This window comes from Salvelinus alpinus, chromosome 9 (assembly GCF_045679555.1).
Source record: "Salvelinus alpinus chromosome 9, SLU_Salpinus.1, whole genome shotgun sequence".
NCBI classification, from domain to species: domain Eukaryota; kingdom Metazoa; phylum Chordata; class Actinopteri; order Salmoniformes; family Salmonidae; genus Salvelinus; species Salvelinus alpinus.
The window spans coordinates 71,838,496-71,853,173 of NC_092094.1; the positions used below are offsets into that span (position 1 = coordinate 71,838,496).

Here is a 14,678-nt window from a genome sequence, read left to right on the forward strand (position 1 = left end):
GTGGCTTCTTCCTTGCTGAGCGGCCTTTCAGGTTATATCGACATAGGAGTCGTTTTTCTGTGGATACAGATACTGTTGTACCCGTTTCCTCCAGCATCTTCACAAGGTCCTTTGCTGTTGTTCTGGGATTGATTTGCACTTTTCGCACCAAAGTACGTTCATCTCTAGGAGACAGAACGCATCTCCTTCCTGAGCGCTATGACGGCTGCGTGGTCCCACTGTGTTTATACTTACTATAAACATGCGTACTATTGTTTGTACAGATGAACGTGGAACCTTCAGGCATTTGGAAATTGCTCCCAAGGATGAACCAGACTTGTGGAGGTCTACAATTCTTTTTCTGAGGTGTTGGCTGATTTATTTTTATTTTCCCATGATGTCAAGTAAAGAGGCACTGAGTTTGAAGGTAGGCCTTGAAATACATCCACAGGTACACCTCCAATTAACTGAAATGATGTCAATTAGCCTATCAAAAGCTTCTAAAGCCATGATTTTCTGGAATTTTCCAAGCTGTTTAAAGGCACAGTCAACTTAGTGTATGTAAACTTCTGACCCACTGGAATTGTGATACAGTGAATGATAAGTGAAATAATCTGTCTGTAAACAATTGTTGGAAAAATTACTTGTGTCATGCACGAAGTAGATGTCCTAACCGACTTGTCAAAATTATAGTTTGTTAACAAGAAATTTGTGGAGTGGTTGAAAAACTAGCTTTAATGACTCCAACCTAAGTGTATGTAAACTTTCGACTTCAACTGTAAGTATTCATATGCTATGAGTCTCGAAATTGAGCTCAGGTGCATCCTGTTTCCATTGATTATCCTTGATGCTTCTACACACCTGTCTAGATAAGGTTTTTCAGCGGCAGGGACTGGGAGACTAGTCAGGATTGAAGGAAACATGAACGGAGCAAAGTACAGAGAGATCATTGATGAAAACCTGCTCCAGAGAGGCTACCTGCCACCTCCACCACTAGGCTACCTGCCGCCAAACCCTAACGAAAGCGTTAGAGATCGGTAAGAAATCGTACTTCTGTAGCCATATCTTATTCATTTTTTTGTTTTTAAGCATTAAATGACCTGGTATGATGGTGCATTAATCAGTTATACAGTTTGAAAATGTTATTTTTTACGTTTTGGCCCAAAGTCAACTTTGAAAGTATCCAGTGCTTTCAGATTTCTATTAAATATGACCTATAATTAATTGAGGGAAATAGTTTTAATTAAGTATGTTAAAAAGCAGATTTTCTGTGATGGAATGGTGTGGGCGTGTACCGGTCATAAAAAACATATTCATATGAGTAGAACGCTGATTGGCCAGCTAATCCTCATCAGGAGGATGATATCATCATTTGAGGAAATAGCAAGCATTTTTTAAACGTCTGTTTGAGGTGGGGTTTTTGAAGTGTTTATTTCTCCAATATATGTTTTGGGCACAAATACGAGTATAGGATGACTTAACAACATTATTTGGGTATTAGTTAACAGAATATTAACTTTTAGAATTGAGATTTTCACTGGATAGTTACTTTAAAACTGCAACCTTTTCTCTCAGCCTCATGGCAAAATGTGAAGAATTGAATGAGATGAGCTATGCCATGCCAAAATGTGTAAAACAGCATTATAAAACAGCACATTTTCTCCATGGCAAAATGTTTTGAAATGTTGGAAGTTAATTAACATATTTTTTTATAGGAAAACAGGTTTCCCTAAAATACAGTATATATTTCTTTGTGGGGGGCATTCCACTTAAACCTAGTTTTCAAAATACCCCTCGACAGGCATAAAAAGTAATGTCAAACGTGTATAATTGCAGGGGAGGACCACCATCTACTGTTTGTCCACCCTAATATCTACACAACAATTTCACCCTTGACTGCTCGTGCGTTTCATGGTACTAAAATACTTAACAGGATTTGCTATTGTATCTCCCCAAGACACATTTCAGGAGCCTTTCCAAGCCAATTCTACATCCTTGGGCGAGCAGAGTATAATACAACAACTCTTGGGCAGGTTCCTCCACACGCGCAATCTGCGCAACTGACCACATACTCTCGCGCACACAGCTACACCATTCAGACCTACAGGACCCCCGTTTTGTTGAGAGATGTGCTTATGTTATTGACTGCGCCTCCATATAACAGAATTCACCTATATATCTTAATGTGTTTATCGAAAATATCTGGATAGCCCTTACTATGTGTTTTTACAAAGTGTGCAAATCCATGCTTCCTATTTACTTTCTTGATATGCTCTATCGTGGAAATCCAAGTAGCTTACCAGATCTTGTTTTAGGTATTCAGAATCAGGGTATCTTGAATTATCAATGCATAATGGTAACGAAGACAACAAGGTTACACGGCTGCACTTTATAGCCTAACATGGAAACATCTAAATGCATACATATACATTCTACTTACCTTGTTTTTCGATTTTAGCCACAGGATAATTAGGTGTTTTTGCTCTCATATGAACAGTGAGAAGTAAGATAACAAATGTCTTCAGAACCCTACTAAGTTATGTGCGAAATGTCCTTTACGCACGTCCATTTAGAACATTCTGTTCAGATTTCCTTCTGCTGAAAGACAACAACAGACACCTAAATATTCGGGTGTTTCCAAAGGTCTCTATACTATGTCTCACAAGACTTGAGTGGTCCCAACATGTAGTTCATATGTAGTGAAGCATCCTCTGTTCTGATCTGATGTTTCCTATTGAAACATCAGAAAAAGTACTACCCGAATCCTTTTCAACCGTAAGACAATCCTTTTGGTTATGAATTGGTCCCACAACAGTCCAAGCAGACGCTATTTAATGGATAACCAAATGAAGCTACACTTTCCCTGTGTTTGAAATGGAGAAATATAGCACCAGTCGCATTGTCCTGTACACCCTCTGTATTTACCAATGAGAGCTGTAACATGCCACAGTGTCTACAGCGCGAGGTGTGTCGATGCCCCCTTGGAAAGAGGGGTTACCAACCGCTGTGTTGATGCGCTCTGGATTCATGGCTCTCAAGTAAATCAGTGAAACTTCAACAAGCTTTATGAGAAAATTGTATCCAGGCAGCGTTGAAGAAATTCACCCATTAAATATATTGAGTGCGTCCGTCGCGTTAACCCAAGTTTGCTCGTACTTCTGACAGTTTTATTGCCAGGCTGCGCGCTAACCATGTTGCGAACTGACGTTCATGCAGGGCTGTCTTTGGCTCGGCGTGGGGATGAGTCTTTTTTATATTGATGGTGATGTTGGCAGGTCTTTTGGTACTAGACCATTCTTGGACGGTTGGCTGCTGCAGTATTTAAATGGATTTCCAGGGGACCAGGGCGTCATCACAATGGTATATTACATAATTAACACTCATAAACCTATGTTAATGTTAAATCCTATAAATATTTGAAATCCATCCATTTGACCACTTACTATTAGACTTCATAGGCTATTGCAGCCTGAACAATATAAGTAACCTTACAGGGTCAATTCTGAGATGGATGACTTGAAAACAGGGAATAGGACATACTTCCACCTGGTGTTGACTTTTATCATTTTCAGATTATACATTAGTTTTACACCTTGTTGAGCTGCACTAAGCTTCCTCCACAGGGCCGGCTCCAGGCATAAGCGACATAAGCAGTCTTGGTAACACTTAACTTGACACCCAGCATTATGACACGTCATACACATGTTATAATAATGTTATAATATTGTCATGTTTCTGACTTAGGTATTTGTAGTTGTCCACATATTCTAGGTGTCTGGTTAGACTGTAAACTCTCCTTCCAGACTTACATTAAGCATCTCCAATCCAAAATTAAATCTAGAATCGGCTTCCTATTTCGCAAGAAAGCATCCTTCACTCATGCTGCCAAACATACCCTCGTAAAACTGACCATCCTACCGATCCTTGACTTCGGCGGTGTCATTTACAAAATAGCCTCCAACACTCTACTCAGCAAATTGGATGCAGTCTATCACAGTGCCATCTGTTTTGTCACCAAAGCCCCATATACTACCCACCACTGCGACCTGTATGCTCTCGTTGGCCGGCCCTCGCTTCAGATTCGTCACCAAACACACTGGCTCCAGGTCATCTATAAGTCTTTGCTAGGTAAAGCCCCGCCTTATCTCAGCTCACTGGTCACCATAGCAGCACCCACCCTTAGCACACGCTCCAGCAAGTATATTTCACTGGTCACCCCCAAAGCCAATTCTTCCTTTGGCCGCCTTTCCTTCCAGTTCTCTGCAGCCAATGACTGGAACGAATTGCAAAAATCACTGAAGCTGGAGACTCATATCTCCCTCATTAACTTTAAGCATCAGCTGTCAGAGCAGCTCACAGATCATTGCACCTGTACATAGCCCATCTGTAAATAGCCCATCCAACTACCTCATCCCCATATTGTTATAATTCATTTTTTTCTCTTTTGCACCCCAGTATCTCTACTTGCACATTCATCTTCTGCACATCTATCACTCCAGTGTTTAATTGCTAAATTGTAATTACCTCTCTACTACGGCCTATTTATTGCCTAATCTCACCTCATTTGCATACACTGTATATAGATTTTATCAGATGTTATTGACTGTACGTTTGTTTATTCCATGTGTAACTCTGTGTTGTTGTTTGTGTCGCACTGCTTTGCTTTATCTTGGCCAGGTCGCAGTTGTAAATGAGAACTTGTTCTCAACTGGCCTACCTGGTTAAATAAAGGTGAAATAAAAATAAATTAACAATAACAGCTGACATAACCCATATTTACACCTGTTGTGACATATATTGCTATATTTTATGGCTGGTTATGACACCTACTTAAGACTGTCAAAACCCACATTCATTCAAATGTGTTATTTCGTCTGAAAGCTTGATTCTTAAGTCCTTTGTTGTTGTTGTAAAGAATTCTTTACATCCATGTTTTTTTCCCATAATTTTAAATAACTTGTAGAAAATACGACATTGTCATGAAGCATTATGGCCATCCTGTGTCACTTTACTTGGACTATGAAAATACACTGTCAAGAAGCATTTTGACCATCATGTACATGCCCTTATGTCAGTCATCAGTCAAAAAGAGGGTGTCTTGTTCTGCTACTGCATTCACAAGTTCGACATTTGTTATTGCATCAGTAGTTTGTCACTCAATTAGCCATGTCAGTTAACAATTTTTAGATTGGTAAATTAATTAGGCTAGACAGCTATCTAAACTTGAATAGCGACCAGAAACGCAGGGCACGTGTCCAGAGGTCCTGACCTCCAGGGGGCCCCCATTTATTTTGTTAGTCACTCTGCTATCATTAACATGGCATAAGTGTAGAATGCAGGGGGAAAAAAGTCATCTCCACCATCAAGAGGGTGACCACTAAAATGTTTTCCCCTCAAGGTGGGGTGGGTCCCCCCAACCAAATCTCAGTTAGGGCCCCCAAAAGGCTAGAGCCGGCCCTGTTCTTCCATAACTTTTTAGGGATAGGTGTCAGGTTTTGGCCAGGACTGTTCTGGTTTTTTGTCACTAGATGTCCCCATTGCACCTTTTTTGTACCTTTTTGTTTTTCCCTTGCTCTAATTATTGTTTGCACCTGTATGTCGTTCCCTTGTTAGTATTTAATCACTGTGTGTTCCTCAGTTCCTTGCTCAGTGTTTGTATGTTAGCACCCAGCCCCAGCCCAAGCCTTGTTGTGAACATATATTTTTCTCTTGTTGGATTTTCCAGAGGTTCTCTGGTTTTGTTCTTTTGTATTTTGTATTAGTCTTTTGAGGTTTGTTTTTCCCTTGCTGTTTTTACCACTTTGTGGATTTTCTTTGTATTTTGGAAGATATCTATTTTTTATTAAACCACCATCTCTAGTACTGCTGTGTCTGCCTCATCTTCTGGGTTCTGACGATTTAGTGACTGTTTCTCGCACCGGGTCCTGACAATAGGGGGCAGCATTTTTACTTTGGATGAATAGCGTGCCCAGAGTGAACTGCCTCCTACTCTGTCCCAGATGCTAATATATGCATATTATTATTACTATTGGATAGAAAACACTCTGAAGTTTCTAAAACTGTTTGAATGATGTCTGTGAGTATAACAGAACTCATATGGCAGGCAAAAACCTGAGAAAAAATCCAAACAGGAAGTGGGAATTCTGAGGCTGGTCGATTTTCAACTCATCGCCTATTGAAATCCCAGTGGGATATGGATCTGTTTGCACTTCCTACGGCTTCCACTAGATGTCAACAGTCTGTAGAACGTTGAATGAAGCTTCTACTGTGATGTTGAGCCGGATGGGAGCTGTTTGAGTCAGTGGTCTGGCAGAGAGCCAAGTCCTGGTCACGCGCATTCCACATGATATCGACTTGCGTTCCATTACTTCTATAGACACAAAGGAATTCTCCGGTTGGAACGTTATTGAATATTTATGATAACAACATCCTAAAGATTGATTCTATACTTAGTTTGACAAGTTTATTCGACATGTAATATAACTTTTTGAAGTTTTCGTCCGAAGTTCGCCTGGACCTGCACGAGCGTTTGGAAATGTGTACTAAACGTGCTAACAAAAGTAGCTACTTGGACATAAATAATGAACATTATCGAACAAAACAACAATTTATTGTGGAACTAGGATTCCTGGGAGTGCATTCTGATGAAGATCATCAAAGGTAAGGGAATATTTATGAAGTAATTTCGTATTTCTGTTGACTCCAACATGGCGGAGAAATTTTGTTTCTATCTGAGCGCCGTCTCAGATTATTGCATGGTTTGCTTTTTCCGTAACGTTTTTTTGAAATCTGACACAGCGGTTGCATTAAGAACAAGTGTATCTTTAATTCTATGTAAAACATGTATCTTTCATCAAAGTTTATGATGAGTATGTAACGATTTTCTTCTTCATCGGATGAGGAATATGAAATATCGGACCAATACGCAGCGTGGTAAGTGTCCGTGTTACTTTAATATATCAGAACACGGAAAAAATACAAAAATAACAAAGTGAATGACAACGAAAACCGAAACAGTCCTGAATGGTGAAACAAACACAAAAACAACTACCCACAAACACAGGTGGGAACAGGCTACCTAAGTATGATTCTCAATCAGAGACAACGATTGACAGCTGCCTCTGATTGGGAACCATACTAGGCCAAACACAGAAATACAACACATAGAACAAAACATAGAATATAGAACATAGAATGCCCACCCCAACTCACGCCATGACCAAACCAAAATAAAGACATAAAAAAGGAACTAAGGTCAGAACGTGACAGAGTATTTCTGTTATTTGATGTGGCTCTCTGCAATTTCTCCGGATATTTTGGAGGCATTTCTGAACACGGCGCCAATGTAAACTGAGATTTTTGGATATAAATATGCACATTATCGAACAAAACATACATGTATTGTGTAACATGATGTCCTATGAGTGTCATCTGATAAAGATCATCAAAGGTTAGTGATTAATTTTATCTCTATTTCTGCTTTTTGTGACTCCTCTCTTTGGCTGGGAAAATAGCTGTGTGTTTTTTGGACTTGGCGGTGATCTAACATAATGATATGTTGTGTTTTCGCTGTAAAGCATTTTTTAAATCGGACACAATGGGTAGATTAACAAGATGTTTATCTTTCATTTGCTGTATTGGACTTGTTAATGTGTGAAAGTTACATATTTCCCGCGCTGCCTTTTCAGCGGAATGTTGTCGAGGGGTTCCGCTAGCGGAACGTGTGTCCTAGAAAGGATGACATCCACTGGGTTAGTTCGGAGTTCAGTAGGTAACATGTTATCCTAAAATGTTGATTTTTATGTTTCCTGGTGGTTGAGCTTTAATACAGATTTTAAGAACTTTTTCTAAATGTTTATATTTTATTTAACCTTTATTTAACTAGGCAAGTCAGTTAAGAACAAATTCTTATTTACAATGACGGCCTACACCGGCCAAACCCGGACGACGCTGGGACAATTGTGCGCCGCCCTATGGAACTCCCAATCACGGCCGGTTGTGATACAGCCTGGATTCATACCAGGGTGTTTGCAGTGACGCCTCAAGCACTGAGATGCAGTGCCTTAGACAGCTGCGCCACTCGCGAGCCAAATGATCTGGCATAAGAAGGGAGAGGTGAAGAAGTTAAACACTGATCAAAATTGTGTTTTTCCCATCCTGCTTTACTTTCCCTAATTGAACCAGTACCAGGTCATCCACGAGATGGGATTCTGTTTAAAGTGGAAATCAGACATCTCCTGGGCCCTACAGGTTAGACAGTGGACCCTTTCATTCTCTCCACTTCCTTCACTACCGAGGGAACTACTACCTAATAACTTAGAAGACTGGCTGTAGGGAACAGTCCAGTCCTTTGAAATCTGGATGAATGTCAATGACATTTGTTAAATCTTAATTATGGTGCTACAGTACTTATATACATAATTACTCCTGACATATTTTAGACTAGAAACTGTGTGTGTGTGTGTGTTCTGCTCATATCAGTATGACTAAAGACATCCCCAGGGCTGTATACTACTGAAAAACAAAGATGAGTGAATTGAAAGGATACCTTTTTTAGTGTTGATATTTCATATGCAAGGCTTTTGACAAGGTTTCCTGTAAATTCCCCTGTTTTTTCTCAACTATTTTCCAATTGTTTAGTTCAGAACAGAACCACCATTTTTTTCCCGTTTCGTTCCACTGTTCCGGGTTCAACAAAATAAATGTTGAACCCGGTTTGAACCCCCAAAAAAGTACTGGTTTTTAAATCGATCCTCTTTTCTTTTTTCTTTTTTACATTTAGCTCATTAAATTACTTCACCACCATAGAGCAGGCAAGCTAGTTGTTTAAATGCGTGATGGACAGACAAGTGTAGCCTATGGCGCAAGATGCGCAAGTGGGGAAGGCGTGAGAGAGGTTTGAAGAGTGCTGGGCATCTTATGATATGCATTATATGAATTGGGTCCACAGAATTATACCTAGAAGAAGTGGCTTCTATGGAGGAACTTTGAATGTCCATTGAGCTAGCTAGCTAACAATGTGCAGAGCTGCACTAGAATGAAAAAAAGGGTATTTTTCTATTTAATAAATCCAACATGAAACGTGATAACTAGCATTGAACAAGTTAATCCATTCTTCTCTAGCTAATTAAAAATCTCTCCCAATCTTCTAAATGAAGCTTGTAAGGTCAGTACAGTAGCCTGTGTGTCGTGGTGGGGATGGGCATGTAGCCTAAACACGCACAGGCAACGTTTTTCAGCTTGCAGGCAGACACTGGAATAAGTTTGAGTGACTGAGTGAGGGCTTTGCATAGGCATTATGGGACTAGAAAAAAAATGCCTGGAACGTAAAATAACATTAACCATGCTTTTAAAATAAAGTTTGTTCCAGAACAGTATGGATCACTTTCGTTCAGTTTCTGTTCCTAAAAGAAAAACATGTTTTCAGTTCTGTGTCCTGAACCGGTTCGAAAGACCTTCACCTTTCGGCCTCTATTTTAACAAACCTAACACAATGGTAAATCGTAGCACTGGCGGTAGGGCTATAGGTCCGGGGGTGTGTCAGAAATATTTTAGCTATTTTCACTGCAGGAATTATGAGTGCAATAGCTGCCGGTGGCTCGAAAGGGCTGGGTTTTGATGAATAAATAAAGTATAGGTGTGACGAGGGCTTAGCCACTCACTGCCCAATTATCGCATTTCATGGCTTTATACATCAAGTTGTTGTCTCAAGTTCTTTAGGTTATAGATGGTATTTGCGTTGTCATTGTAATGATGTACACTGAGAGTTGGAAAGCAAGTTCAGGGAGTGAATATATTTAATTAATTAATTAACAAAACACAAACAGCACACAGCAACAATGACGACTGGGGAAGAAACCAAAGGGATTGACATATATATACAGGGCAGGTAATCAAGGAGGTGATGGAGTCCAGGTGAGTGTCATTATGCGCATAACGCTGGTGACAGGTGTGCGCCCTAACGGGCAGCCTGGTGACCTAGAGGCCGGAGAGGGAGCACATGTGACAGTACCCCCTCCCCAACACGCAGCTCCAGCCGCAGGACGCCGACCAAGATGATGATCCCGGTGATCAGGAGCGGACTAGTCACCTCTGCTAAGGCACGTGAGCATGACGACCTAGAGCACCGGAGAGAGAGCATACGTAACAGTAGCCCCTCCCCGGCGCGTTCGGCTCCAGCTGCAGGACACCAACCACAGGAACGATCAAGGGGTTCCGGAGCGGACCTTCGCCTCCGCTGAGGCTTAGAAACATGACAAACCGGCTGAGAAGTGAGAGCCTGATGAGCCTACAAACCGGCCGAGGCCTCCGAAGTAGCTCCGGCGCCAACACCCGGACTCGACATCATCCCCAACACAAAAACAAACATTGAGTTTGTTTTTCATTCTGTAACAATGTACGCTGAGAGTCGGGAAGCAAGTTCAGGGAGTGAATACATTTAATAAATAACTGAACAAAACATGAAAAAAACACAAAGAGCGCACCGACATGAAACAGCAACAATGACGACTGGTGAAGAAACTAAAGGGAGTGACATGTAAAGGGCAGGTAATCAAGGAGGTGGAGTCCAGGGCAGTGTCATTATGCGCGTAACGCTGGTGACAGGTGTGCGCCCTAACGAGCAGCCTGGTGACCTAGAGGCCGGAGAGGGAGCACACGTGATAGTCATCAACTCTGATTAGGCTGGGGGAAACAAATATTATTCCTCTTAGTCCATTGTGGATTGATGCTGTTTACTAAATAGCATAGGTTATGTGTGAGGCACGTTCTCAATAATCAATATCTAGCCTAGGCTTACCGTTGATATAGGACTGAATAATTTGAATATGTTTGGAAGAGTGTGTCTTTGGTAACCGGACAAGAGGCGCTCTTTGAAAATGGGGATGGATACAAGCCGAATGGAGTAGCCTATGCACTGTAGACAGGCCTCTGTGAATTGTGAATAATGCAAAAGCATGATGGCAAAAGCTGACGAATAAACCATTTTAGAAACCTTTTATGGATAGGCTACTTGAATACTGCATGGCCAGCTTTTGTTATAGTAGGGTAAGGGTAGCCTATCACGGCTTGTTTTTTAATAAAAATGAAAAACAAGCCATTTTACAGGAAAATACCTTAAATGTTTCTAAATATGAGTGTCATCTCTCATTCCATGATGGGCATATAGCCTAAATGGAGGGTTTTTACGAACATCTAAAATAATAATAGGAGCTGGCTAAAATAATGACAAAAGGGGATTCTCAAACTTTATAGTTTAATAAAGCTTTGGTGAATAATACTTTTGTCAAAGCGTTCTCACGAGCCAAACCCTTTATGATAGTTTTTACACTTTGGCGAATGCATTGGGCAGGACAAAACAAACAGCCTTCATTGAGGAGGCTGTGCTTGGTTTTTAATCAAATCAAATGAAACAAAGAAAAAAAATACGAAATACGAAGAACATGCACAAAAAGCACATCTTGTTCAATGTGCATATGGGCACTATGTGTACGGGCTGGAAAAGTTGTGCTTCCGCTGTCAAAATCCATGCCATATCCAACTGCGTTACTGTTAAGACCAGCTTTTGTTTGGTCTTGAATATCCGCACCAGCACTGCCTGAAATTGGCACTTTGGCACACGTTTTTAAGGACACACCTCAGATATTGCCACCCCTCCCACCTCAGCGCAAGCAAGCTCACATAACGAACAGTTCAGACGTCAAACTGAATAGAAATTAAGAGCAGGCTGGTACAGTTGAGAGCTTTTCTTGAAGTGCCAATTGGTTTCATACAACCACTCAACACTTAAGCAGACTTCCGATGGTTTTGGGTCGAATTCAGGCATAACAGCGACTTCTCACAGAAGTTCTCCACCTGCAAATCCGAGACAATGATTGTGCTTCCGTTGTCGGTGTGGTAGCAAACAACCTTTATTTGCATGCAGTTAACACATTAATATGCATTACCATTTCTCCCGACAGTGGAAGAACTACTCTGGCGAGCTGCATGAAACGGAGGGTAAAAGTCCTATGAGGCGCACTTAATGGCTTCTGATGGCACTCTATCCCCTCTCTCCCAAAGAGAAAGTACTTTTTTTTTGTTCAGTGTGGCGATAGAGCGGTGTTTGAACTAGGGCTAAGACAGGTAAATGACCAATCCTGGTACTAGGGTTTGAAACCAGAAGAGCGTCAGCTTTAACAGGTCGAAATTGCAAACAAGCGTGCATTTGACAATTCCTCTGGCGTAACGCCAGCTGAAAATAGAGCCCTTTGAGGAAAGTCAGTCCCAAACTCAACATTACTGCAAACTGAATTTGTCTGCGCCAAGAAACTGTTTTGACACTAAATGACACAATGATTCATAGCTTATAAGGGCAGTACGCTCCTTTTTCAATTTCTCACACAAGGATGTTGAGGTCTGACAGAATAGGGCCTTCCCTCCCCTTTGGAATCTTAAATCATGTGTTTTTAGATAACCCTTGACAGCGGATTTTAGCTAATGGAATCTCCTCCTTAAAACCATGCGATTTGAATGTCTCCAATCGTTGGCTTGGCGTAATGCAGGGCTCTCCAACCTTGTTCCCGTAGAGCTATAGTCCTCTATGTTTTCACACCAACCCTAATCTAGCACACCTGATTCTAATAATTGGTTGGTTGTTAGGCTCAATCAATTTAGTTACAACTGGGGTTGGAGAAAAAAAAAAACTTACAGGAGGGTAGCTTTCCAGGAACAGGGTAGGAGAGCCCTGACCTGATGTATCTCATGTCGGGTGATACGCTCATTGGGGGACCTAGTCATGACCAGGGATCCTATTAAAATCTATTGTCATGACTATTAGAAGGCAATTACATTGACTCTCAATTACTTCTATTGCACTGACTAGATTTAATTAATCTACAGTTGCAAGAAAGAAGGGTCGTCATGCGATCTAAGAACATTTTATACTGTATATATGTAGTGTGGAAATTGACTGGCGGTAGTGTCATCGAAAGGAATTGATCTACCAAAGAATTTCCATGGAACTTCCCCTCAATGCAGGTGTCTCTCCCTCAGTGGCACAGTCTCTCCACCATGAAACAACAGTGACAGCCGGGCATACAGATACTGCGTACCAATGACAGGAGGGAACGAGAGAGAATTAGGATTTTTATTAGGATCCTCATTAGCCGACGCAAATGGCAGCAGCTAGTCTTCCTGGGGTTCGAGTTATAACGACATGAAACCCTGGTGAGCTGACAGAGCTTCTCAGGGGAGAATGAGGAGACCAGCGCAAGTAACTATCAGCAAAGCCTGACTGACAAAGAAGCCAAGCCGCATGGGGAATCAACTGTGGTACCGAGACAATGGGGGGGTGATCGGAGAGATGCTTCACACTGCCATTGTGCAGTGTTGGGGAGTAGTGAACTAAACTCAGCAAAAAAAGAAATGTCCTCTCACTGTCAACTGCGTTTATTTTCAGCAAACTTAACACGTGTAAATATTTGTATGACCATAAGATTCAACAACTGAAACATACACTGAACAAGTTCCACAGACATGTGACTAACAGAAATGGAATAATGTGTCCCTGAACAAAGGGGGGGGGGGGTCAAAATCAAAAGAAACAGTCAGTATCTGGTGTGGCCACCAGCTGCATTAAGTACTGAAGTGCATCTCCTTATCATGGACTGCACCAGATTTGCCAGTTCTTGCTGTGAGATGTTACCCCAGTCTTCCACCAAGGCACCTGCAAGTTCTGGGACATTTCTGTGGGGGAATGGCCCTAGCCCTCACCCTCCAAGCCAACAGGTCCCAGACGTGCTCAATGGGATTGAGATTTGGGCTCTTCGCTGGCCATGGCAGAACACTGACATTCCTGTCTTGCAGGAAAACACGCACAGAATGAGCAGTATGGCTGGTGGCATTGTCATGCTGGAGGGTCATGTCAGGATGATCCTGCAGTTAGGGTACCACATGAGGGAGGAAGATGTCTTCCCTGTAACGCACAGTGTTGAAATTGCCTGCAATGACAACAAGGTTAGTCCGATGATGCTGTGAGACATCGCCCCAGACCATGACGGACCCTCCACCTCCAGATCGATCCCGCTCCAGAGTACAGGCCTCGGTGTAACACTCATTCCTTCGACGATAAACGCGAATCTGACCATCACCCCCTGGTGAGACAATACCACGACTCGTCAGTGAAGATCACTTTTTGCCAGTCCTGTCTGGTCCAGCGATGGTGGGTTTGTGCCCATAGGCGATGTTGTTGCCTTACAATAGGCCTAAGGCCCTCAGTCCAGCCTCTCTCAGCCTATTGCGGATAGTCTGAGCACTGATGGAGGGATTGTGCGTTCCTGGTGTAACTCGGGCAGTTGTTGTTGTCATCCTGTACCTGTCCCACAGGTATGATGTTTGGATGTACCGATCCTGTGCAGGTGTTGTTACACGCAGTCTGCCACTGCGAGGACGATCAGCTATCTGTCCTGTCTCCCTGTAGAGCTGTCTTAGGCGTCTCACAGTACGGACATTGCAATTTATTGCCCTGGCCACATTTGCAGTCCTCATGCCTCCTTGCAGCATGCCTAAGGCACGTTCACGCAGATGAGCAGGGACCCTAGGCATATTTCTTTTGGTGTTTTTCAGAGTCAGTAGAAAGGCCTCTTTAGTGTCCTAAGTTTTCATAACTGTGACCTTGACTGCTGTTAGTGTCTTAACGACTGTTCCACAGGTGCATGTTC

General features: G+C 42.0%; 1 protein-coding gene across 1 annotated transcript in view; it reads right to left on the bottom strand.

Moving 5' to 3' along the window:
• The window catches only part of LOC139530566 (5-hydroxytryptamine receptor 1D-like), a 41,487-nt gene extending 38,351 nt beyond the window's left edge, over nt 1-3,136 (bottom strand). The window contains exon 1 of the mRNA XM_071327093.1: nt 2,420-3,136. The gene's annotated coding sequence lies outside the window, so the exon portion shown is untranslated. The remainder of the gene's footprint in view (nt 1-2,419) is intronic.
• Between the last annotated feature and the right edge of the window lie 11,542 nt (nt 3,137-14,678).